The 4,961-nt window shown below is 25.8% G+C and overlaps 1 long non-coding RNA gene across 1 annotated transcript; it reads left to right on the forward strand.

Annotated features, from left to right (window-relative positions):
- Positions 1–411: 411 nt before the first annotated feature.
- LOC133804877 (uncharacterized) lies at positions 412–3,406 on the forward strand. Its single transcript, XR_009878681.1, has 3 exons — positions 412–629; positions 2,450–2,549; positions 3,256–3,406. It is a non-coding gene; the product is annotated as an uncharacterized LOC133804877 (long non-coding RNA).
- Positions 3,407–4,961: the final 1,555 nt, after the last annotated feature.

A 4,961-nucleotide genomic window follows, 5' to 3' on the forward strand; every position in this document is an offset into this window, starting at 1 on the left:
TTTAAAAAATTATGAAGACAAGATAAAAAAAATAAAACAAGTTAATAATAAGTTGAAAAAATACTTTAATTTTTTAGGAGAAAATTTTATTTAAAAAATGGGAAATATCATTTCTATTGTCATCTTATTTAGCAACAATATGAATATCAAGATTTTAGGAAAAAAAATTTATTTTTTTAACTTATTATGAACACGTTGTCACTTTTTTTTTAATTCATCAATAATTATTTTATTTAATTAAATTTTTATTTAGTATATATATGTTATAAATTTTATTGAAAGAAATTATTATATTGTTTATATTAAATCATTTACCAAAACAGCATCGTTTTGGCAAAGATTATTCAAAGCCATCTTTTAAAACTATGTCGTTTGGGTTAAGATTATATATACGTAGTTTAGAGTCATCACCTGAAAACCCTTGCCGCACTGTTTCTCTTCTTCCTTTGAAGCCCATCTCTCATCGTCTTTCTTTCCTTCGTCTTCATCGTCCATTCTTTATGTGATTTCTGGCGATAATCTCTTCAATCATGTTCTAAGGTTTTGTTGCGATCTCTCTCTCTCTCTCTTTCTTTCTTTCTCTCCTAGTTAGATGGGGCTTTTTTCGACCTTCGTTCAAGATCTTTAAGGTAAAATTTATCTCTCATTTTCAATCTTTATTGTCATTTCACTTTGGTTTTAAATTATTTTAATGATTTATTTTATTCTTTTACTCCTGATGTTTAGGTTTTTGGTGAAATTTGTATAAGTCTTTAATCTTTTATTACGATTGTTTAGATTCTTGGGAAATTCGACTTTGGAATATTATTCTCTAGCTTTATCATCTGCTATGATCAAATTACTTGTATATACATGTGATGGTCTGAAATAATTATTTGCACTGCTCCTTTGAGCACTTACATTGCACGAGTTAAAATATGTTATTCTTTATAATATAGAGAAAAAATAATTAACTAGCCTTTCATGGGATGATCTAAAGTTATATTTTTTTATCCAAATGAACAGTATTTCTTTGTATGGAGTGAAATACTATTCATCAAGCTATAAATATTATATTATTTTTTTATAAACTTTTATATATATATATATATGAGTGTGATACTATTATATTTAATTATTTTATTTTTTAAAATGAATAAAATATTTTAAAAAATATAATATATAAATAATGTAAATAAGCAGATGTATGGTATAATGTAAAAGTTTTGAGGTAAATTATAAAAATGTATGTTTTTGTGATATATTTTATAATACACTTTCTTTATAATATTTAGCTAAAACTCATAAAACCATTTTCCATCAACTCCTTTATACATATATTTATAATAGCAATACACAAACTCTAATTAATCCATCTCTACATTTACATAATATTTACATAATATTTTAATATTATTATTTTTCTTTATAAGTTTTCTCTCTCCATTTAGTATATATTTATTATTTCTTTTTTATTTTTCAATTGTTTTATTTTACTTTAAGTAATAAAATATGTTTAAAAATATAATATTTAAATGATGTAGAGAAATATATAGAGAAACTGATGTATGGTATAATCTAAAATTTAGAGGTAAAATAGAAAAATGTGTGTTTTGATGAGGTATTTTAAAGGATGGAGTAGAGCACTTAATAGGAGTGCTCTTAACTGTGATTAAATCTAATTTATCTTTTCATTCTATATTTGTAATTTAAAATTTAACTATATGTAGAATTGTCTGTCCACATTGAGCTTTATATGAGGTTTTTGCTACTAAACTGATATAGTAATGATAACACTCATTTACAATTTAATTTCCATATGCCAGCCACCATTTCCAATGATGATAATGTGTGTACTCCTCGTCCTTTTTTTCCCTAATTTCTTCCCCTTATTTATAGGGTTATATATGAAAAGTAGAGATTAGAACTAAAATTGATAGACTTTCATGACCTGCTATTAGCAATTTCAGCTTAAGATTCACATATGAAGGAGCTGTTCTTTTTCAAATCCTCTGGCAGTGCAAACTCAAATAATAAAGAGTTTTCTCAATCATTAAATCAAGAAGAAACTTACTATGAGAATCCATCATCAAGTCAAGCCAGTTACATGGCTGAGAGTAGTTCTTTAAGTCCCAGAGGCTTGTTTTCCAAGTCTCGGAAGCAAGTATCCGATATTTAGAATTCTAGTACCCCAACTCTTAGAAGGTGTCGTTCTATGTCATCAAGGCTCAAAAGTGTTGACAGATTTAAATACAGTCCAAGCTTTATCACTCTATTTGTTTTAAATTCTAGTTCTAATATATCTCAAGGAAACTCCTCCCAACACCCTATATCTTTTTATATTATTCTCATTATGTTATTAAGATTTTCATTCGAAGATAAGACAATTTGTATTATATGCATAAAATGTCAAGGTCTATAGCATGCCTAACATGTTTGTATGCTGTCATGTATGATGGTTTCTTTTTAGGCCCAGAAACTCTTGACAACATATCTTAGCTAAAGGCCCCATAGTAAGGACACTTTCAACCATCTCTCTGAATGTTTTTCTCATCATTTCATTTGAAAAGGTACCATTTATATTAATTACCTCCTTGTATGTGTATAGTACTTTTTTAATTTATAGAATTTTATTGACTATGGCTCTATAACCAACATTATAATAATTCGAAAAGGAATCGATTTTCCTGGCTCTTTCTCATCTCTTTTTTATTAAATGAATATTTATGTAACTAGTAGAAAAAGGGTGAGCTTATATAGTTAAAACGAAAAGAAAAATATGCAACCTCAATTTTGAGATTTCTTCAAATGGCTCTCTTAGGTTTAATATTGATAAAGTATACTTTTCTTATTGCAAAAATGATGACCATTATGTTTGTGTGCTTTTTTTCTTTCTTTCTTTCAAAACTATGGACCAGGGCTTCAATTGTCCATGTTAATTTTCCTTGTTTATTAATTTAAATAACATGACTTCTATGTTGGTGATTGGATCTGTTTCAATATATCCTCATACTTACCTCTGTTTTTTTTTTGGTGATTATGCTTTTTATTGTGCCCGTACTTATTTTAAATTATATTGGTGGTTGTGTCTAGAAAGTATCATAAGATTTGGGGATCGATTTCACATGTAATTAGTCATAAAAATAAAATAGTAACAGATATTGAGAGTGTAGGGTTGGATTTGAATTGAGCACTTCTATGCAGCAAGTTTTTGTTTAGTTATTTGTTTTTAATTTATGTACTGATAATTTTTAAAATTTTAAAATGAATGAACAGTTGGAGTATTGAAGGATCGCATATACAAACCAAAGGTATACAGGAGCAGGACTTTTTTTTAAGTCTATTTGAATAGCATAGTATTTTATTGTATATGACAATTGAATTGGAACATTTTGTCATAGTAAATATATATATTTTTATTTAATTAGTTCTTCTTTATGCAATTTATAATCAAAATTATAAAAAATAAAAATAAAAATTCAAATACCAAATACCAAAAATCATTTACCTACACATTTATTTGCCATGTCAACACCATATTTGATGCCACATATGTGCCACATCATTGTCATATAGGTGACATGTTGATGCCATGTCATTGCCATATAGGTCACATGTAGATGCCACATCAGTGACATTTGGCTGCCACGACATTACCATATAAGTGACACATAGATGCCACATCAGTGACATTTGGCTGCCACATCATTTGTACAATCATATGATATGATATCAATCTAATCATCAAAGTGGGTCCAATGTTTATTTTTACTTACTCATATGATTATGTGTAGGTGATATTTTTACCTACACAATATTATTTACACATCTTGACACTTAATTTATATGTAAGTAAAATTATTTACTTATACATGAGTATGTTTTGGTTACACATATATGAGTAAGTAAATGACTCATTTTCTTGTAGAATGTCCACTTACATTAGGTTTCGAGTGTACTTATTATTTAAAAAAGCACAATAATTATATTATGAAAGTCAGCTTTAGAATTTAATTTAACTAAAAAAAATTATATGTTTTCCATTGACATTTCATAAAAGCCAATATCCAATATATGAAAATAATAAAAAAACAAACTCCTATAAAAAATACTTTATCATATTCAAAATTTATAAATATTTTTTTATTTTTATTTATAAAAAAATGTTCTATTTGGAATATAATTAAAAATAAAAAAACAAAATGTAGTTTCTTATTGTAAAGATAAAGTTTGAATTCCCAATATGTATTTATTATCATCTAATAAACTTTAATACACAATATATGACATTTTTATTTGTCTCATAATAAAATTCATTGGAAGATTAAAAGTTACATTTTTTATTTAATAAGATTACTAATTACAAAATTTGGCTATGATTAGCATTTAAATTTCAAATATTCAATCACCCATTTGTGTATTTATATTCAAAATTCAAAATGAGAAAAATATATTTATTAAAATAATAAATAAATTTCAAAGTTATTAATATTATATGAAAATAATTTTAAAAAAAGCAACAATAACTTTTTGAGTTTTTTCAAAACATTTTTATATTATTCAAAATTTATATATATATTTTTAATTGTATTTTAATAAAAAAAAAAATCATATTCGGAATATAAAGAGAAAAAGCTATATTTAGTATCTTACTGAAATATTAACTTTTTGAATTCCTAAAAACCAAATATATGTTTTGTTATTATATCTGAACTGAGGCAGACATAGAACAAAATCCCAAATTGGCATAGAAGAATATTAAGCACACAATAATCATCATGAGCTGAGCCGATCTGTGCTATGGTGATGAAAGGAGTAAGCTCCCTGGGTCCATCCCCATTTGATATCCACTTCAGATTTTTGTTCATAATTCTTTATAGATATTATCAGACATGTTCTCATAGATTGGAGTGGAGAGAAAAGATCGTCTTCAATGAATTTCTAGAAAAAAGAAACTAGTTATTCAAGGATTATTTTTCAGC

Source organism: Humulus lupulus, chromosome X (genome assembly GCF_963169125.1).
Source record: "Humulus lupulus chromosome X, drHumLupu1.1, whole genome shotgun sequence".
Lineage (NCBI taxonomy): Eukaryota > Viridiplantae > Streptophyta > Magnoliopsida > Rosales > Cannabaceae > Humulus > Humulus lupulus.